Source organism: Vespa mandarinia, chromosome 6, assembly GCF_050613455.1.
Source record: "Vespa mandarinia isolate Hongniang chromosome 6, ASM5061345v1, whole genome shotgun sequence".
NCBI lineage: Eukaryota > Metazoa > Arthropoda > Insecta > Hymenoptera > Vespidae > Vespa > Vespa mandarinia.
Genome location: NC_140815.1, coordinates 8,624,998 through 8,648,122, shown reverse-complemented (window position 1 = coordinate 8,648,122; position 23,125 = coordinate 8,624,998). Strand labels below are relative to the sequence as shown.

Sequence of the window (23,125 nt, the reverse complement as noted above, 5' to 3'; positions counted from 1 at the left end):
CGACGACTTACAATCTATAATGCAACGGAGAACGAGCGATCATCGCTAGACAACGTAATTAATTGGATCATCAATTTTTCCTACGTAACATTTTATCTACGACGATGTGAAAAAAAAAAAGAAAAACAAATAAAAAATACAAAACTTTAATTTAATCAAAAAATATTTAATTAAAATAGTTAACAAAAGAAAAAAAAAAATTGTTCAATCGCCGTTGGTATCTATCTTATTGTTAAATAAATATGAGTTTGTTCGATCATATTTCATTACGTAGCGTCGATACACACAAAAGTCGGTCATTGACGGGGAGAAACAAAAAAAAATAACAACGACGTTATAACGAGTTTATTAAAATGTACAAAATTTCCGCGTCGAACGTTTAATTACTGTAAAAAGCAAAGCGTTTCAACTACTGTGTGACAATGGGACCCTACCGCAGAATGCAACGTTTTCATATTTTCTGTATCTGTGTGTGTATTGTCCTCTTTTTTTTTTTTTTTTGTTTTTTTTATTCTTTTTTCATTTTGAATGACGAGATGTCTCATTATCGTTAAAAACAAAAACGCGATTATTACTTCTCTTTTCCTTTTTTTCTCTTTCCCTCTCTCTCTCTCTCTCTCTCTCTCTCTCTCTCTCTCTCTCTCCCTCTCTTTTTCTACTTAAAATCGCCAGACAAACAAATTCCCCTATTCATTTAAATATAACCTTCGTTTATTTCATTATCTAATAAAAATAAATTTTTCTCTTTTTCGTAAACGATAAAAAATAATAATAATAAAGAAAAGAAGATATTTTATTACAAAACTCGTTATCAAATTATAACCGTACGATTTCTCGTGGATTCAAAGGAGTCGTTGTAATCTCGTTACCGCGATAAATCGAATTCGATGACGAATAATATCGTTAACGCGATAAAGTTACGACATATTGTCTAACCTCGTAAATCTTCCATTCCCTTTCGTTTCTCTACTTACCAACAGAAACCACCACCACCGCCAGCAGGCAACCAACCATTCCATTTACCATGGGTAACACCTCGTTGCGGTAAAGTCGTACTTATACGTCGTTAATTAAAATTTATGCGTCTAACGATATTACTTCAACGAAACGATAAAATGATATCGCGCAAACAGTTTTCTTCGAGGTCGGTGTTCTACTTTACTTCGTTTTCATTTCCTTTTATTCATTTATTTGTTTCCCTTTCTTTCTTTTTGCAAAAAAAAAAAAAAAAAAAAAAGAAGAAAAGAAAAAAAGATCGCACACGTATCATTGACAAAACGAGATTAGAAGATCATTTATTGACCGATTCGTTTCACATTGGAAACATAAAGTTCCCAAGGGGATGTAGACCACTTATGAAATTTAAAGAATAATTAAAAAAGTTTGTCGAAATCGGACGTGGATCTTCGATATTTTCTTTTGTCTCTATCTTCTTTATACTCTTTCTCTCTCTCTTATTATATATATATATATATATATATATATATATATATATATATCTTTCTCGTCTTTTTACGAATAGTTCGAAGAGATCTCGAGACACGTCGAAAGTATACCTTTCTACGTCTACCGATGAAAGTTTGAGAGGGAAGCTTCAGCAAACTGCCAATTTCGCTTACCACCTCCGTCCTTTCAAAAGAATCACTTTGATTCGAGTTCCGATCGATCTCGCGAGAAAACTCCGAGAATACTCGATTCGTTTCGTACTAGACCCTTCCATATCGCGCTCTTTATCGAAATAGAAAGGTTGATCCGAATCATTTCTTAACCTATTTGCCGAATAGTGTAGATACGTAGGTACGTACTTGCTCGTTCAAATAATGATAAAAAAGAACGTATATATTTTCTATTAACTAATATATAAGTATAACAATAGATTTCATTGCTTGAAATTTGATATATCAAAAGAAAACGTTTTTATAAAAGGATCTATCGTTTGTAAAATGTTAAGATTTATGGATATGGATACCTATCAAGGAAATGTCAAGTATTCGATTATGGTCTCTGGACTTTCCCATTAAACTCCGACGCAACGCACTAGCATTATACGATTAATGTTTCATCCGTCCATCGCTATCGATAATTAACCGACTACAGAGGATATGTAATTAGTAACGGTTCACTTTATTGCACGGGTTATGGCAGGAGAGGTTACGTCGAAAGGTACGTTCGATATTACATTCGACGTAGAAACCGAGTGCCACCGGCTCTCTCTCTTTCACACACACACACACACACGCATATATACATATATACGTACTCATTCAACCGATAGGCCAATACTATCTCGACGTTCGCCATTAGCGATAGCTCGCTTGCGCGCACTCACTACCAACCAAACCCGCATTCTCTCGCGTTCTCCACCAACACAATAGAATTACTAGAAGTACAGCCGCCCGAAGGCTTCTATCTATCTATCTATCTCTCTCTCTCTCTCTCTCTCTCTCTCTCTCTCTCTCTCTTTCTCTGCTCTGCTCTGCCCTCTCTTGCTCTCTGTCTCTCCATCTCTCACACACTCCCCCCACTCTCTTGCTACAATTTGTATTTGTATAGTACAATGTACAAATGCAAAACTAGATGCCACGATGTCGATGAAAATGACGACATGGTAACTGTTGTTGTCTGGGCAAACGCAGCTGCGACTACTGCGTTTCAGTTCTCAATGAAAATACGCTTTTTCACCCGTGATTCTGGGAAAACTTCAAGCTGTATACCAAAAACCTTTATCCTTTTACGAAAAGTATTTCCTTGTTTTTTTCTTTTCTCTTTTCATTTTCAATTTTTATTTCTATTATGATTTATTTCGAGCCAGACAAAAAAAAAAAAAGAAAAAATTCAATTTCCCGTTACTCTCGATCGTTCATCGTAAGAATATCGTTCTATTATTCGTGATTGAAATAAACCGCTCGTACAATCGTATACACTATTCTTTTTATCTTTTTGTTAACTTTGACTTTACGAATTTACCACTGAATCCTTTACCAATTTTTCTCTATCTCGCGAAGCGACGTCGGCAAAAATCAACCTGTGGATTCGTCCCGTTAAAACGCATACCGCTTACTACCACTAGCAAAGGCAACAGCAATAGTAGAGGGTGACATTCTCACTTGCTCATACTCTTTCATTCTCTGTTGCGCCCGCGCGAGTTTCTACATCAATAAAATCATGGATTCCAAGAGAATAAAAACGTTTTCAGTCCTTTCTACTTTAGATCGAGTGGAAAATGGCGGAACTCGTAAAACGCATCCCTTCTAATGCAGGATTAGCAAAAAATTGCACCATCTGGGAAAGAAGATGAAAAGAGAGAAAGGAGAACGGGAAAAATAAGAAGAGGAGGAGGAGGAGGAGGACAAGGAGGAAGAAGAAGAGAAAGAAGAAGAAAAACAGTACCAGCAGCAGAATCCTCAACGTCCTTGTCGTCGTCGTCGTCGTCGTCGTCGTCGTCGTCGTTGCAACGAAGCACGCGGCGATACAGATGCGATAAAAACGCAACCGTGGAAACTCACGGAAATGTCTGTAGTCAGGGGAGTAGTCAAGGCAACGCTCGCCGGTTTATTTCGTGCCACGGCTAAATTACTGCCAACGCCGAGGAGCTCGGAAACTGATGAAAGAAAAAGTAACGATGGAACAAAAAGCGTGTTCGACCAAGGAAAAAAAGAAGAAAGATAGAAATAGAAAGAGAGAGAGAGAAAGAAGGAAAGGAAAGTATGCGTCTCTTCAATGACGGTTACATACCTCTCGCTATCTTTCCTCCCTCTTCTCGTTCTTGCGGAAGGACAAGGGTAAAACGGAAGAGAGAAAGAGACTGCGTACGTTTCACTGTTGAAACGGCCAACAATGGCGCACAAATGTCGTTAATTACAAGCTCGGGGAACGCAAACTTTTGAGCTCACGGTCTGCCGCCCTTGGACCCTCATCCGCGTTTGTAATTAATGTCGCTTTTACGTAGAAACTCAGGGGTGAGTAAGAGTACGAAAAGAAAGAGTAGAGAGAGAGAGAGAGAGAGAGAGAGAGTGCGAAATTCCAACGAACAGAAGTCGCAATACGCGGCCGCATCTGACTACTTTTATTCTCGTAATGTGCATGTGTAAAACCTTGAAACGAGTCCTCCGCCCGATAGATGCGAAAGCAAACGCGTAAAACGGAATACGATGTGTCGTATGGAAAAGGACGCGTAAGAGATTCGAGCTTGGCCTCCTTTTCTCTGCGCATGGTAAGCATATATTCAGAGAAAATGTATGCGTAAGAGAGAGAGAGAGAGAGAGAGAGAGAGAGAAGAGAAGAGAAGAGAGAGAAGTATGCGTTTGTTCCTCGAGTAGCATCCTAGCAACCCCTGACGCCTGCTAACAATGGAGATCGTACTGACTTTCCTTCTCTCTATTCTCTCTCTCTCTCTCTCTCTCTCTCTCTCTCTCTCTCTAGTTGTCCTTCTTTTCTCGAGAAAAAGAGATGTAGAGAACGAGTGAGACCTCTTCTGACGATCCAGAGAGACGAGAATCCTAGAAACGTCGCAGCATCTCCGTGGAAAAAAAAAAAAAAAGAAAAAAAGGTTGACGCCTTCGTCGACTCTTCTCTCGCTGCAGCAAAACGGACTTTTGTCCGTACGTAGAGTCTGCGACATGAGACACGAGGAGAACTCGGTTAGGCCGACCTCGATAGCGAACGTCGACTCGAGATCTCTAACTTGCATACATATATATACGCCAATGTATGTAGGTAAGTATGTACGTGTCTACCTATTTGTAGAATCTGTCTTCTAATCCGCGCCCATCACTTTTTTTCGTCTCTTTTCTTTTCTTTTCCTTTTTTCTTTGTTTTTTTTTCTTTCTTTCTTTCTTTCTTTCTTTCTTTCTTTCTTTCTTTTCCTTCAAGTGATAGCCGTTCTCAAATAGGACACATATAGGACGAACTGACTGAAATCCTCCAACATATCTCTCTCTCTCTCTCTCTCTTTCTCTCTCTCTGATTTCATCATTCGTGCTCGATTTTATATAATTTCGAGGCGAATATCAACGGAAAATCGTCAGAAAACGACCGCAGATATTTTATTCCAACGGTCCATTTTCGAAATGATATGTAAATTTTCTGTTCTTATCGGCAATGCCAAAGCATTACCCGCGTATTGTCCGTACCAATGTTGACATTCGCTTACGGAAATGGAAAACTAAAATGTGTTATATCGTAAAACGATGCATTCGGACTAGGATGACAATGTCATGGTTAACATTATGGACGTTCAATCGTTTCGATCGTACGAGCGAGTAAAGTCACTCACGCTGCTTTCACCATAAGCAAAGAAGCACAATGCTTTCGAAGATTCGTTGAAATCCTTCAACATATATTTCGAAATTATTCAGAATGTCTATGTATTTACATAGCCCGTTTTCGAAAGTAGAGAGAGAGAGAAAGAGAGAAGAAGAAAACTAGGGCACATTTTAAGCGACTATAATTTTGCCTTTCGCTATTGGCATATCAACATTTATCGTTCGTTTTATTTAACGTTATTTACAACAACAACAACAACTACAACAACAATATATATATATATATGTATGTATAAAAAATATATATATAAAATGAGCGAGGTATGATAGAAATGAGAGAGAGAGAGAGAGAAAGAGAAAAAGAACGAAGACAAGGGCGGGGAGAAAGGGAGGAACGTGACACGGTGGTAGGAAAAGCGCGTACAGTTTGTGACAATGGTTATCAATCACGAATATAAAGTGGCTCGTAAAGCACTGGCTTATCCTTCCTCTTCGAAATATCATGAAGCTCCGACGAACGCGATATTTGCATCGTTGCATATCGAGGCAACGTGTTTGCCATGTAAAATGTGCAGCACGCCAAGCTGGAATCTGTGAAGGGAATGAGTGAATAAATGTGAGAGAGAGAGAGAGAGAGAGAGAAAGAGAGAGGACGATAGTACCCCGCGCAAACGTATACACCATTTATATGCGTTCCTATCACGCGACGTAAAATTATATATCGTCGAAGTACGACGAATGAATTTTACGAGGTGCTACAGAATGGAGGGAAGGTTGACAGGGGCGGGGCAATAGTGGGAAGACAGTTTGAGGATAGAACCCGGAGGTGGGATTTAATTGTCGTCGTCGTCATCATCGTCGTCGTCGTCGTCGTCGTCGTCGTCGTCGTCGTCATCATCGTCGGAGTCTTCGTTGATATATAAACCGGGCACGCCTTGTTAAGAGTAATGCCACTAATATTTTCTTCCGCGTAGAGCAAACGATGAAGTCGTTACGTTGGACCAACGCCAAGCTCTAATTTCGCGCAGTTTCGCTAGCTGGAGGAGAGAGCTGGAGCAGAGAAAGATCTGAAGATAGTGTATGAGAAGAAATAGAAAGAGAGAGAGAGAGAGAGAGGGGGGAAGGGATATTAAACAAATGGAGGAAAAGGAGAGAGTAATAATAATAATAATAGTAATGATAATAATAATAATAATAATCGGCAAAAACAAGGACGTGTTGCAGAGTATTCGTCATCGTTGACCGAAAACACAGGGGAATAAGCGGAACGTACATATCTACGTCTATATACAAGCTACGAGAGTAGTTAGTGCATTCAACCAGATTCTGCTTTCGTTCTATTACATACGGAATATTAGGTCACGCACCGAAGTTTATATACCAACTGGCAGATTAACGATCATCGTGTCGACAACCTCGAGGCACCAGGGTTCAACTTTTAATTAAATAAAGTCAAACCGACTCTAGTATCTAAGACGAGTTCCAAAAACATTTCGTAAATTAATCCTTCGAACTTTCTACTTTTTTTTTATCTTCTCTTGAGAATCGTTCTTTCTGTTTTCTTTATCTTTTCTTTTTTCTTCTTATTCTTCTTCTTCTTCCTTTTACCTTTACACTCGTAAACGATAATTTGACGAACGATATAAAGTAACGAAAAGAGAAGGGAAAAAATACATACATAAGATACCTAGATCTTATTTAAAAGAATTTCTCTTCCCGAGGTCAATATCTCGTGAGCACACAGTGCCAAGGGAATTCCTAGGGAATTTGGTAGCACCCGAGAGCAGGGAAAACGAGCTCCATTCGTCGATCGATTCGATAGGTGATTCCTTCGAAATAGCTTGGATTCGTACAAGATAGTGTCGATGGGTTCGCCTTCTCGGCTTTTACTTAGTCAGCTCTTTTTCTCTCTCTCTCTCTCTCTCCCTCTCTCTCTCCCTCTCTTTTTCTCTATCTTTCTTTTCTTGCCCTTCTTCGAAACTTAGAAGTGTTCTCTCGAAAGTCGCGAAACGACGTAAGAGCAGAAGTCGATTTCGATGTTACCCCGAATGAAAAATCTCATTAAGCTGGAAACGTTGCTTATATTTCGCGTAATTACTCGCTTGTAACAAGCTAGTTTCGTTAGAACGAATGAAAATGTTGTTTCTTTTTCTTTTTCCTTTATTTTTTTTTCTTTTTTTTTTTTTTCTTCTTTTCTTTTTACCTCTCCCAACTTTCTTCACGATCGTTCTCTACTCTGTAAATGAATTTCAAAAGTAATTTCAAATAATATTAATATGCAAAAAGTTAGAACATAGACATTACGAAAGGGTAAAAAAGTTAACGTTATAGAAGAAACGTAGAAAATCGTATCGTTGACCTAGGTCAATAATCCTTTCTATATAGGAACGAACGAATTTTTATATCAAATAAGATAAAAAAGAAAACGATGATGGACATCGATGTCCCTTCTCTTTCTTCTTCTGTCCTATTCTATTTCAAAGGTGACGAATCGTCGTTTCTCGTCGGAAAAACGTAATAACTCTCTACCCACCCCCCACCACTCCCTCTCTCCCTCCCTCCCCATTCACAGAGTTACATCGTACATACATTATATACATATACACATATGATGTAATCCGTATGAATGCGACGCAAAGTCGAAGAAAATTCACGTTTAAAAGAAGAAGAAAGAAAGAAAGAAAGAAGAATAACGAGCGAAGAAAAAGGAAAAAGAAGAAGAAATGGGAGGAAATGGTTCGGAACGATTTATGTATAATGTTCGCTTTAAGTATTAAAGTAGCGTAATTTGCGGTCGTACTATCGCCAAAACGATATTCGTTCGCGGTTGAATATTACGAGGACAAAGGGCGAAACAATGCCAAGTACAGAGAAGATGCATCCAAAATTTATATTGACATTTCTATCAGATGAGAAATATAAATTTTTGTCGAATTTGCGGACCACTTCTCGTCATTGAAATTCATTAATTTCCAAAAGAGTTTTACAATGCCACGGTTCAAAAAGTGACTTTGTATATCACTAACATAGTTATATACCTATTTATACATATATATATATATATATATATATATATATATATATGTCTATGTCTATCTATGTTATATCGGCATTGTTCGATGGTCGTTTCTATATCCGAAAGAAAAGAAGATTATATTTGGCCATCCATTAACTCGTGCATATCGACGAACCGTCCGTCAGCTATCGAAAATAAACCATCGAAATAAATCGTAACGATTCGGAAAGTAAATGAATCGTAGAGAGTCGGATGTATATTTTACTGGTGTTCGTTGGATCGTCGGTTAATCGGCAGTCGTTCCTCGCGAATATATGTATATATAGGTACTAGGATAGGTAGCAGCTCTTTTACTACCTACGTATAGGTATACACAAATATACATACAGACATTTCTACGACGTATATACCAGATACATATGTATCTATGTATGTAGGAGGCAAGGGTACGAACGAACGAATTTATTGTAACGAGCGCGAAAAGCATAGAGGACAAGGAAGAACCGTACGAGCGCCGACAGAACGATCGCAATGTTTCGAGGGAATAAAACGGTTTTCCAGGCTCGATAAACAAGTAAACGGGCCGCACATATTTTCGATGGCCGAACTATACAACGGCCGCAATCTGGCCGATCGTATCGTAACAGTAGGCGAACGAATCGAAAAAGGACTTTTGGGAGAAGAGAAGAGACAAGAAGAGAGAACGAACGAACGATACAACGAACAAATGAAAGAACGAGAAAGGGTGAAAAGAGAGAGAGAGAGAGAGAGAGAGAGAGAGAGAGAGAGAGAGAGAGAGAGAGAGAGACAGAAAGAGGGAGAGGACACCTCCTGGGAGTCGTGCCAAAATTGTTAATAGCTGGGACAGCCGTGTTATAGGTGGCATGTGCTTGCAATCAGTCGTCAGAGGAACGAGCTAGAGAGGGAAGAAGAGAGAGGGAGAGAAAGAGAGAGGTGGAGACAGGTGGTCGGCGAGACTGAGACACCGGTCACGAAACGCTCGGACGCTTTATTGAACTCGCACCCGATAGATGCGGACGTTGGCCCTGGGTAGAGCAACCAATTCTGGATCTATCGTCGACACGTCCTTCTCTCTCTCCATCTCTATCTCCATCTCTCTCTCTCTCTCTTTTTCTCTCTCTCTCTCTCTCACTTGAATTCTTTACCTCTTTGAAAAGTGTTGCGAAAATCGACGATAGATTGTTGCTCCTTTTCTTAGGATAATTTTATCATTTACATTGGAGGGAGGGGGAGATAGATGGGTGGGTGAGCGATTGGGTCGAAGAAGGAAGTTTCGTGTGTTATTTTCGGACTTTGCATAAATCGCTTTATCGCTTGATACATGCATACATATACGATCGTATCTAAAGAAACGTCTACTTATACAAGTTTCGCGTGTCGCTGGCCTATAAAGCGTTTTAAGCTCGAATAACGGTCACGTAATCCCCTGCGATTTCTTTTCAGACTTTAGCGAATAACGAAAGTGGGTACGGTGCGACTATGAAAAGAAGGAAATGAAAGGACAACACCGAGGTGACAAACATTTACGCGCGGATGCGAGTAAAACGCAAACGATATCAATGTCATAACGAGAAGTGATAAAGAACTCTCTACGGCGAAAACAATGGCTTACTTATGTGGTAATATTTAACAAAAATATTTACGACGTGTCTACTTTTTCACGATGAAAACGATGTTTTGGCTTCCGTTTTAGACTCTCGTTCTGATCGGTACGATCGAAACAAAAAGGAAACGTGGAACGAGGAACGAGCTCGTAATTTTGGCGATCCCATGCCATTACTCTTACCCTGTCACGATTCATAAAACCAGAGCGGTAGAGAAAAGAAAAGAAAAGAAAAAGAAAGAAAGGGAAAGAGAGAGAGAGAGAGAGAAAGAAGAGTACGAGAATTTTAAAAGACGATGGCTCGAAATTGCACCGCGTTGAGATATTAAAACGAACTGGAAAATTCATATCACCTTAAACGGAAAATAATCCGCAAACGTATGAATCCTTTATAGACGAAGTTGGATCCAGTAGGAAAACGCTGGAAGATATAATTGAGCGATCCGAACTTCTCCTCCCCAGATCCTCTTTCTCTCTCTCTCTCTCTCTCTCTCTCTCTCTCTCTCTTTATCTCTCTTTTCTCTTTTCTTCCTCTCACTTTTTATCTTTTTTCAATGAAACGGTCGCGTCGTAAAGGCATCGACCAGACAGCAGAACGAGTGTTTCTTCTTTAGCGCTAGAAATGAACGGAAATGCCTCCTCGAAATTTCTTTACGATGACGGCCGTCTTCCTTTCCCGCGAAACATTCCTCCCTTCTTCTCTCTCTCTCTCTCTCTCTCTCTCCCTTTCTTTCTTTCACTTTTCGTATCACTCTGCTTTCGTCCCTACTCTCAACGATGAAAGTATCGCCGGGGAGTTAATTCTTCGACGTATCTCCTGCGGTGTTACGACGACGTATTCGAGGAAGGCATCCCTCTAGTTCGCAAACGTGCAAAGAAAGAAAAAAAAAAAAAAAAAAAAAAAGGAAGAAGGAAAGGGGAATAATAACGCCGCGGGACATCTGCGGTCGACATAGAAGATCGACGCACGAGATACTTTCAGCTTGAAGAAGGAGGAGGAGGTTGAATCAGGATGGTATATAAAGGCAAGAAAGAAAAAGAGAGAAAGAGGGAGAGAGAGAGAGAGAGAGAGGAAAAGAGAGAAAGAATAAAAAGAGGAAATACAACGCATATGTATACATGGACCAGAGTTTACGAGATATTTGAGATGCGCGTAGATCCGCCCCCTTTCCTTCCACGAAGAGTTTTCACGAAAATCCCAAATTTTCTAAAGATCCCATGAATTTTGGATAGATATCGTCGTTTTATTTTCAACCTACGTTCCCTTCTTCTACTACTACTACTACTCTCTCTCCCCTCTCTTCCCCTCTTTCTCTCTCTCTCTCTCTCTCTCTTTTTCTCTTTATGCAACATTTATTACGTAGGAAATCTTCGCGCTACATACAGATGTCTACGTATATGCATATATATATATATATATATATATATATATATATATATATACATATACACTCACACACGATTCAGACTACTCAGACTTCTTTTTATCTTCCTGTCATTTTACAAAACGCGAGAGTTTTCCAAGGAGCTTACGAATACAAGAGCAACCACGGGGGAAGATGCGTTTATTTTTTTTTCCTTCGTGCAAAATAGAAAAAATAAAGAAAAGAAAAGAAGAAGAAGAACAAAAACAAGTATGAAAAAAAAAAAGAAGTGGCACTTTGCAAGTAACGGCATCGATATTTTAAGACTAACGAGACTGACCTCACACGTCGCAACGAGTTGCTATAATGAACGAGAAGTCTTTAACCGAAAGTTCAAGTCGTAAACGGCGTGCGACGAGGGCAAAGAGAAAGAGAAGGAGAAGAAGAAGGAAAAGGAAGTGAAAGAGGAAGAGAGAGAGAGAGAAGAGAAAAGAAGCTGTGAAAGAGGGATTTGTAGTGCCCTTCAGAAAGCAGACACGCTTTTAGTTTCTCGCGGTGGTCTCACGTCGAGGGCATCGCTTTTACGCACGCGCAAAGCTTTCTTTTTTTTTTTTTTTTTTAAAGTGTCAAAGGATCCGCGTGTTAGTAGTTTCCGCGTTAGAATACATTTAATGAGGAAGTTCCAAGTTCTAGAAGGGCTGTTGCCGATGTCGATGACGTCGAGTCTCGTTTGCACGCACGATAAACGAGTGCAAAAGTATATACGTACATAGGTAGGTAGATAGGATAGGTAAGTATGTATGTACGTACGTAGACACATATTGAGAGAGAAAAAAAAAGTGGCTTCTCTGCTTTTGCTTTAGATTGCTTGTAGAAAGAAAAAAATATAGAGGAAGAGGAGGAAAAAAAAGAAATAAAATATGATATGTCGGCCTATGCGGGGGGTGGAAGTCGACACGAAGGGGGGAGGGGATAGAGCAAAAGCAAGAGTACGATGACTGGAGGGACACGTCGCCCAGACAGAATACGTCGTGTCATATGTCACGGGCAAGTGGACTCCCTCCGATTGTTATGCACGTGTCTCCAATGAACTATGACTCCTATATACTTTAATAAACATCTACGTAATACACGTAACTGAATAAATAAAAGTAGAACCCTGCAAACTTTCTGACACTTTTTCTATATCCTATTTTCTTTATAGAAATGAGCACTATATTAAATAAAAACATCTATAGTAAGACATAATATATTATATACATATATTTACACACATATGCGCAACTATATCCTATACGTATAAGTTAAGCATGATATAGACTCTCTTTAAGAGGGTTTAGAATATTCCAGCGATTCGTCGCAGCCGTTCGGCTCCTCCTTCAAGCTCGCGAAAATATCCGTATTTCCTTCGAAATACTCTCGGATATTATCCCGTCTAGTATCTTTTTATTTATATTTCTCCCTCTTTCTCTTTCTTTCCTCTTCTACCATCTCTATATTTATCGTATATTCTCTCTCTCTCTCTCTCTCTCTTTCTCTCTCTTTCTCTTTCTCTCTCTTTCGTCGAGGTTCAATGGATAGGATTACTTCTCGGGAAGCAATAAGCTTCGCATTTAAATCCGCGCCGACGATAGGTAGGAATTGTTGTCGATCGAAAAGTCACCTCTTCATCTTCCTCTTCAGCTTTTTCTCTCGCAAGCTGAATATTTCGTAATCCGGTTGAATCTTCCGATCGGTCCTCTCACCTCATTACCCCCCGACGATTTCTCTAAGAGCTTTCTTACCACGAGAATCTCTTTCCCTTTATCTATCTACCTATCTATCTTTTTGTCTGCTTTTTTTTTTTTTTTTTTTTTTTTTTTTTTTTATGTAAAAATATGGAAAAGAGATTTTACGAACGATCAAAGATGTGCCGTCAATTTCTATCAGCTAATTCCGTCGTAAAATTGTCCTTTTTTTAATATACGCAACCTTCGTAAAACTTTGTTCAAAAACCGAAAAGAAAAGAAAAGAAAGAGAGAGGGGGAGACAGAGAGAAAGAGAGATGGAGAGACCCACTCATCGAACCCCTCAGACTTAGGAAAATTTTTAAGAGCTACGTTTCTAGAACGTCGGAAGTGTTTTTATCGGTAAGAAGCTAATTAAAGGAGCAGGATGTCGCGAAGGGCTAATTGCGCTTTTTCCATAGACGAAACTTTTCGCGCGGCACCATATCCGCGAGGCAACAAATTCATATTAAAGCTCTTGAACTAAAGCGGAGAAAATGAGAGAGAAAGAAATAAAGAGAGAGAGAGAGAGAGAGAGAGAGAGAGAGAGAGTGGGGGGGGGGACAAGGACAGAGAGTAAGATCGTGGGGAAGGGATGGAGGAGTAGTAGTCGAAGAAAAAAAAGAAGAAGAAGAAGAAGAAGAAGAAAGAGGAAAGAGCAGGGTAACCGATAAAAGAGAAGAACGAGAGAATTCCTTTATCGTAGAATTGTTCTAGATTTATGAGCTCCGGGAGTTCAGCCATTCAAATTTTTCAAACGTTCCTTCTTACTTACTCCCCCATCCACATCGATCCTCTTTCTCTTCTCTTTCCGTAAGACCGCGGCTCTTAACCCGACAAGGCGCAGAAGGAAAGCAATATAGAATCGTGGAAAAGCCCCAAGTCCTTTGTACCCTTTGGACGAATTCGATGTCGATGAACTCTAATAACTTCCATTCAAGCCTGATTAATTTCCTCTTTCGGCCGATAGAAATCATTTCGTGGTACGATGTGCTAAAGTGTGCGGGGCTGCCGTGCAACGAACGTGGATGAAATACATAAAGTACTTACCTACCTACGTACCTATCTACTCCACCTACCAACCTACCGATAGAGAGAGAGAGAGAGAGAGAGAGAGAGAGAGAGAGAGAGAGAGAGAGAGAGAGAGGGAGAGAGAAAAGAAATCGAATAGCGAACTTCTTATTAGAAAAACTGCCTTTTCATCGAATCCTTTTCATAATCCATCCATCTCGATCGTTTTATTCGATGTTATGGGATAAAATCGAAAGCTCGCACTTTCTCTCTTGAAATAATGAATTAACCAAAGAAAGAAAAAGATAAAGAGATTACTCCAATTGAAAGGTTCCGAATTTTTTCTTTTCCTTTCTCTCTTTCTTTTTTTTTCTCTCTCTTTCTTCTTCTTTCCTATCAAGCGCGAAAATCGATTCGGGGGATTAATTGAAAACTTTAATGAATAATTATCCACAATGTAAATTAGATTCTGATTGGTACGAGTTAAACAAAAGCAAGAGAATTTATTCTCTCGTAAGTGACAGAACGAGTCACGAACGAATCTGTTGTCAATCCAAGGGATTTTCGAGTGACACGCGCATTCAAAGCTTTTCGCGTGCCTATGGGAGCGTATCCCTTACCCTTCTCCTCTCCTCCCCTCCCCTATCTCCCTCTCTCGTTCACTCACATGGAGTAAACGTGCGAACGCGAAAATCAGAATGAAGAACGGCGCGAATTCCAAAAGCACTCGATTCTCGCGTGCTCTTGACATCTTCGTCGACGATCGAAATCTCGACGAGATTCCGAACCAGACAATTTCACGTATCGAGCATTCAGATTCGAATTTATCTCTTGTCGATTCGATATCTATTTCTTTCTCACTCTCTCTCTCTCTCTCTCTGTCTCTCTCTCTCTCTCTCTCTATCTGCTCTCTACTCCATGTCTGGATCGCAAGTGTCATAAAATTTCGAGTCGAGTTCAACGTAATATCCATGCCATTAAAAGGAATAGATTAACATTTCTTCGAAATGTTAAAGTTGGCGAAGGTTGCCCGATAATTCTTTTTACTCGGAATAAAGCGTCCGAGTAAAAGTGAGAGAAAGTTCTCCAACAGATTTCGTCGTCTTTTTTCATTATTTTATTATACTCGACTCGAGACGACGGCTCGGTTTGGTTCGGTTCGGTTCGGTTCGTCGATTCGAGTAGCCGAAAGTACGGTAATTAAGACGAAGGAAGAGGAGTCACGACCGAAGTACTTAACAAAGTACCACGCCCGCAGAGAAATGGATTCGGGGAAAGCGAAGAGCTAAGGAAAAACGTGTCTGCCGTTGTCGGAAAGAGAGTTTCGAGAGAATGAGAGCGAATTAAAGAAACGTTAAACCCGACATACGTTCGCATTATTTCCGTGGACTCTCTTATACAACTGTTTTCTAGGTTACGAGGTTTTCTATATCTCTCTCTCTCTCTCTCTCTCTCTCTCTCTCTGTCTCTGTCTTTCTTGTCATTCAGAACGCTTCGAAAGCTGTTTCCAAGCTATAAGAGTTATATAACTTCTCGTTCAAAGAATAAGAAGAATAAGAAGGAGATGGAGAAGAAGGAGAAGAAGATTAAACGACACAACTTTGCTACTCAACTCTTTCTTTCTTCTCATTCAAGGGGAGAGAGAGAGAGAGAGAGAGAGAGAGAGAGAGAGAGAGAAAGAAAGAGAGTGGGAGAGAGAACGTTTAACAATAATAACGACGATCTAAAGTCCGAACTAGTCGACGTTACACTTTCTTTAACCCTTGACTTCTGACGTGTGGTTCACGCGCGAGCCGACATAACGCTGACGCGACACTCTTTCGAGACACCACCTACGTCTCCTCGAGTTCTCTCCTTCTTTCTTTCTATTCTTTTTTCCTCCTTCTCTCGTAAGCCTCTCTTCTTGACGAACACGCGCCGACGGTTCTTCATATCTATCGACGTGATAAGTGGACGTTAAAATTGCGATCGAGGGTAAAAGCTTGAAGGATAAGTATCCATAGTATGTCTATCTATCTCTCTCTCTCTCTCTCTCTATCTATCTCTCTCTCTCTCTCTCTCTCTCTCTCTCTTCCTAAAAATTATTGAAATATTTCACGCGCCTGATATGAAAATCGATATTTATTCGATATATTCAATATAAATAATACAATCATTGATATTTCGAAACAATTATAATTCAAAACTCTTTGGAAATTATATTCTATCACATATTATGCGTGAAATTTATTGGGCTATTTAACTATTTAAAAAGAAATAGTTGCTAGGTTTGGTTTATTGTTGATCAAATGGAATATAGGGGAGAAGAAAAAAAAAAAAAAAAAAGAAAAAAGTACGCCGGAAAGACTAGTCTCATTTTTCGTTTAACGCGTTTTCGTTCGGTAAGATGGAGAAAGAAGGGAAAGAGAATTTCTTAAAGGTTCATTTGGCATGGCGCCAAAACTCGTTAGAATTTCTCCAAAGCAGCTCGAGTAATGCGAGAGTATAGGCGAGTCTCAAAGGCGCGCCTCGATCATCGTGTCCGTTGCAGTTGCATCGGGACCAAAGAAAAAGAAAGAAAGAGGAAAGAAGAGATAGAGAGAGAGAGAAAGGAAGGAAGGAAGGAGAGAAGGAGAATGATCGTGGTTGCACGACCGAGAAAACGTGTCCGCGTTGAAGGCAACTACGATGCCTTCTTGGCTAGCTTGCTTGGTTGGTCTCTCTGATGTCGTGATCACGAAGAGAATGGCTGAGAGTAAGTGAGATAGACAAAGTCGAGAAGAGAACGAAAGAGAGAAAGTAATAGAAGGTAGAGGAGGGAGAAAAGGGAAGAGGGGCCAGGAGAAAAGCGGTAGTACCGGTCTAGCGTGTCCTCGTCGAGCATTCTCGCATAGGTAGGGTTCCCTGCTGTCTTACGACATGCTCGAAGTAACTCTCAGCGTTCTAGCAGAGCAACAACAGGAACACAACGGCACCAGAAGCTGCCAAGCTTCAGCTCGTTGCAATATTTTCAAGCGCTCCTCCTTAAGCACGGCTAAACGTCAAACCGAGAAAGAACTTTTCGGAGTTTATGCGAACCGACCGACAAACTTCGCTTTTCTGCTTCTCTCTCTCTCTCTCTCTCTCTCTCTTTAGCTTTCGCCTTATTTATGCTAAAAGGGTGAGAACCTCCGGAAAATGTTAAATCCCTTATCGTTCAGCCACTTTACCTAGTTAACGCGGCTAAATGGTAAAACGATTAATGCAACCTCCAGTGCGCGGTATATTCCAAGATTAAATTACATCGGTGAAATGTAGAAGCGTGCTAGAGTGATCGACGTTGATAGGACGTTGATACGCGAGCTCCATACACGAGAGACTCGTCTTCATTTTCTCTATTTTTTTTCTTTTCCTCTTTTCCTTTTCCTTTTTATTTTTTCTCTTGCTTCCCTTTTTTTCTTCTCTTTTACTTTTCCTCCTTCATATTTCACGGGGCCTTGCTTTCTGGAGGAGTAGCTGTTAACTTTGACATTACGCGGATGCCATAAAATTTCCGAATTTTTATCCATACATGACATGCGCTCGAATGTTATTTTTCGCACTTTGAAATTCACTATTCTCTCTCTCTCTCTCTCTCTCTTCCTCTCTTATTTTCTTTATGATCGTCATGAAAATAAAGAGACAGCGAGATGCAAGAAAGCCGACCGTTCAGACTTGGTTAATTAAATTATCGCCGACGGCGGAACGAGAACCAAAAGGAATTGCCTCCAATTTGACTCGATTCACGGCTAACGTCCATCTAGTCCATCCGTCCATCCGTCTATTTTCCTTCTCTTTCTATCTTTCGACAAAGTATAAGATAAGAAACACTCCAAGTAACTTAATGATTCCTTTTTCCTTTTTCTTCTTTTCTTCTTCTTTTTCTTCTTCTTCTACCTCCTTCCTTCTTTTTCTTCTTCTTCTTCTTCTTCTTTAAAAAAAAAAAAAAAAAAAAAAAAAAAAAAAAAAAAAGATCCTACGTATTACAACGAGAGTCTTATCTCACAAGACTAATTACATATCATATAAATACATATATCATACATATAAATCAACAACGCCTACGCAACACTTTTCTTCACGCTTTTGCATAACGTATCAACGTTTCAAGATTCTCGTCACGGCGTTTCCGCAAAGTAGACACGTAAGTAAGAACGTCCAATCGGCCTTGAATTCATTAATAAAAAGTATTATATAAATAATGTATAGCGGCGTTCGTCGTTGAGTATTAAAAAAAAAAGAAAAAAAAAAGAATAACACGAATCGCTTTTATCAATCATTCAATAAAATTTTTCAACAAGTTGAGATTTTTCATTTTCCTTTTGAAATATTTTATTATTTATATAATTATATAACTAGTCTGTGCAAAACCTTAAAGAAGCGAATGAACGAATAAATAAACGAATGCAAACGGAGATGATATCGATTATCCGTCCATTAAATCGAAACTTATCGTCGACCCGTAGACATTACAAATAAAATCGTAATAATATAACTCCTCTAATCTGATTTTCCGAGAATAGTCCAGATAAGAAATATTTTCAATGAGATTAACTCTCCTCCTCCTCGTTGGGTTTCCTTCGTCGTTTTAACCAGACTCTACTTCTCAGAAACGATTTCTTATCGTGTATTCGTCACCGTTATTCCAAACGAAACACAATGACACTCTTTCGAAACGATCGAAAGATAAAGCCCGAGACATATTCATATAAAAACGTTAAAATATTAATAATGATCGAGTTTACGATCGAACTCGAAGATCAAATAGAGAAGAGCACACAAAGTTCGCCCGCGTGAAATAGAGATAGAGAGATAAAGAGATAGAGAAGTAAAGAGAAAGAGAGAAAGAGAGAGAGTGAGAGAATAGCTCGATCGCGAAATTTCCGTCAAGGCGAGGCAATTTCCTTGTAAGAGAAGAGAAAGCACGCGTGCAGCAGCAACAACAGAAGCAGAAGCAGTAGCAGCAGCAGTAACAGCAGCCGAGGAAAACGCTAACGTCGTTCTCCGCGCTTTAATAAAGTTCGCCGAAGGCGCCGCCTCGAGACTCGGTGCGTAACGAGACGCCATAATTATTATACACCGTTAAGAAACAAACTTAGAGAAACTAAGAAGGAAACGTGGCAGTACGGTAATTTGAAAATGTAATCGCGTAAGACCCGACTGTCTCTTCTTCTCTTCCTCCATCTCCTCTTCCTCCTTTTCCGATCCTCCTTTACGAGTAACTTTAAGTATTTGCTTTCTCTCCTTCTCTTATGTAGCTTGCACGACTACCGGAAACGATTTAAGCACGTTCCGCTTTTCGATGGAAAATTCTCATTCTCTCTCTTTTGATGGTCCAATACGTGCGCTTAAATATCTAGATCCTTATCGATCGACTAGAATTTTTTTTATAAATTGAACGATCTTTATTTAGCAAAATATACGAAATAAAGAAAGAAAATCTTCAATTCTAATCGATCATATTACGAATTTCCTCGTGACCTTTCACCGTACAACTCCTTTCCTTTTTCCCTTTTCCAATTTAAGGATTACGTGCTCTCGAATATGAACGCGTACTCGTAAGAAAAGAATTACGGTCACTAAGCTGTCTCTATTTTTGACTTTAATACGACTAAACAACCGACTGCACGTCGTGTTCGAAATAAAGACGTGACAACCCCCGATTCCTCTCTCCCCTTTGAAATTACGAATCGGATAGATCGTAAGTGATTTTCAATGAATGTGGTATCTCTCTCTCTCTCTTTTTTTTTTCTTTTTTTTTTTTATAAATGAAAAATGTATGATCGAACAATAAAAATTAATAAATAGTTTGAAAAAATACAAATAAATAAAACAAATTAGATTGGAACAATCGTAAATACATATATATGTACATACATACATACATACATATATATATATATACATACATAAATACATAAATACATAGATACGGTTTTTATTAGAACAACACCTGTCGCTATTTGACCTTCTCTTTTAATCTAGACTATATTGAAACATATCGCACAGGGTACGGCCTTAATAACCATACCACGCACTCACGGCATTATCGGAGCAGGGAATCTACCTATTCATCGTCTACGTGCTTTGATTCGGCAATTAATTATTACATCAAGCAAATTACTCCGCTTCGTCTTTAAACCTCGAAATAGCTACCGTTTATCGTTATATGCGATTCGATTATTAGAATGGGATTTATTTCATCCTTTTTTCTTTTTTTTTTTTCTTTTTTTTTTTTCTTTTTTTTTTCTTTTTCTTTTTACATCCAATCTCTCTCCTCTACTCATCCTTATTCATAACATTTTTAATTCATCATTAATTTTCTTTTGTAGTACATAATTCTTAAGTCATTTATGCATATATAACATGGATAAGTAGGTATACAATAAAGACAAGCGATTAAAACTTTAATTACATTCGATTATCCTTTACATTCATTATGAGAATTTCTACTTTTTTTACTAGGATAATCAAAAGAAAAGATGAATGAAGAAGAAACGTATGAAAAGCAAATAAGGGATCAGAATTTAACGAAACGAGAGATCTCGAAGGCAGACCACAAGAAATGCTATCGAGAGATGAGCTTCGACAAACGATCGAAGTTTAACGAGCCGAAGAAGAGCCGAACGGACACACCGATAAGTCTATTTTCTCTCTCTCTCTCTCTCTCTCTCTCTCTCTTTCTGTCTCTCTCGTTCGTACTGTCGATCGGTGTCTCTTGGAACGAACAATATCCCGCGTATCTAGAAGAGCGATGATCGAACCTCGGTAGGTAGGTAGGTAGGTAGGTAGGTAGGTAGGTAGGTAGGTAGCTAGCTAGCTTGCTTGCTTGCTATCTCATTCGTTCATTCGTTCATTCGTTCGTTCGCTCGCTCGCTCGCTCGCTCGCTTGCTCGTTCGTTCGTTCGTTCGTTCGTTCGTTCGTCGTGTCGCGTTTCCTTTGCCATGGCGGATTCGTCATTGGCGCCTTTGTGTAAACCTCCGTTCGCTGCGTTTGACACTTCCGATACGATGGCCTCCTATCCTCCGTTTGAAATACTATTCTCCCCTTTGCGTCTGACACCTTTGATTACCGCTCGGTGGTCTATCGAAAGCGGCTTTAATCTCGCACGGAAGGATCGCCATCGTCGTCACCGACTACGACGATGGAGGAGGAGGAGGAGAAGAGTCCGAAGATCCAAAGGAATAATTTAAACTCGCATTTAGATTTCCTCTCTCTCTCTCTCTCTCTCTCTCTCTCTCTCTCTCTCTCTTCTCGATTTTCGAACCAACTCACCGATATCTCCTTCCTATTTTCCTCTTACAATCAACGATCTCTTTGAACGGACATGGATACCTAGTTTTAATAGTTCGATAGACGACTGAAATACTCGTCAATGGTAGAACTTGATACGTGCGATATACAAATACGTGTGTGTGCATATATATATATAACATACTTACATATTGGTATATACTTCTTTTTTCACTACGATAAAAGTTTTTACTATGTAAGGCACGATAATAACAGCATTGAATCCATGTAATTATCATTTTGAAATGAATTATTCAAAGACCCATTGCCATTTAATGCCTGATCGTTACAATCTTAACGCTTATTCTCATCGATTATTTTTTTCATACGCGTTAAATATGCGTGCTATGGAAACGAAAGTATACATTTTTTTCTTCTATCGCGAAAGATTGCAAAGTTTGTTGTAAACGAATAAATATAAAGAAGGAGGAAAAAAAATAAAATAAAAGGAAGAAGGAAAGAAGAGAAAAAGAAAAAAAGAAAAAAAAAAAAGAAAAAAAAAAAAGAAGAAAATCGAGTGAACGAGGTAGAAAAGCTCATAATAGTTCTTCTTCCGCTTATAGTCTGCATCCTGTGTATTTCTACTATCGTTCTTTCTCTTTACCTTTGCTCGAGTTACCAAAGCCTCGAGACCATGCATTGAGAGTCAGAGAGAGAGAGAGAGAGAGAGAGAGAGAGAGAGACTCGATAGGGGGTGATAGAAAGAAACAAAAAGAGAAATAGAAAGAGAGAGAGCGAGAGAAGAAACGCAACAAGAACAGAATCCACTGGCGGGAGCGAAAGAGAATGTTTATCGTGGCCTTAGGAAGAAAGAAACCTTACGGGCACCGAACGAACAGGAAATACGACGTATAAACTTGTGTACGGTAAAAGGCGTATTATATCTGTATACTTAGTGGTTATATATATATATATATATATATATATATATATATATATATCTTTTCTCTCTCCCTCTCTCTCTCTCTTTAAATGTAAGTTAAGTAAAACAAAAAAAAAAGTATACTTTAAAATCAACTAAGGAATTACATTCGGATAAACTCCGTGTTGGTAGCTTGGAAATGATCGTATGAGAGAGAAAGGGATAGTAAAGAGATAAAGAGCGAGAGAGAGAGAGAGAGAGAGAGAGAAAGAGAAGAACATGTTAGATAGCGTTCCAAACAAACTGTTTAAAAGGAAAAGGCGGGAGACGAAGATGAACGATAAGTAGAGATTTACGTGAAAGACGAAACATTAGAGAGAAGGAGAGAGTGAAATAGCTTTGGAGAAATAAAAAAAGAAAATAAATAAAAGAAAAGAAAACAAAAAAATAGAAGGAAGAAGAAAAAGGATTTGTTTAACGCAAACTATATATTTTTTTTCTTTTCAATTTTTCTTTTTTTTTTTTTTCTTTCTTCTTTTTTCTTTTCTACGATAGAAGTTTATCCAACACTCTCGAGACGTTCGATCGATTATCGATTAAATTCTTTCTTTCTCTCTCTCCCTCTCTCTCTCTCTCTCTTTCTCTCCCTAGACGAGAGAAAATATATATCGAGAGGTCTCGTTTCTTAATCATTTGTATTTACAATCGGAAACGATCTAATCGTAAAAAGAGAAAGGAAAACAAGTATCGACGTTTCATTTCTGTTGTACGTTGCCACGAGACAGATCTGAAAGGAAAGAAAGTCTAACGCCTAACCTACATATATATATATATATATATATATATATATATATATATATATGTGTGTAAAAAAAAAGAAGGAAAAAAGTCAAGGTATTAGCGTGACCAATTGTGAAGAATCGAGAG

General features: G+C 38.9%; 1 protein-coding gene across 2 annotated transcripts in view; it reads right to left on the bottom strand.

Moving 5' to 3' along the window:
• The window catches only part of LOC118449025 (uncharacterized), a 239,767-nt gene that overhangs the window by 215,063 nt on the left and 1,579 nt on the right, over positions 1-23,125 (bottom strand). The window lies entirely within an intron of this gene.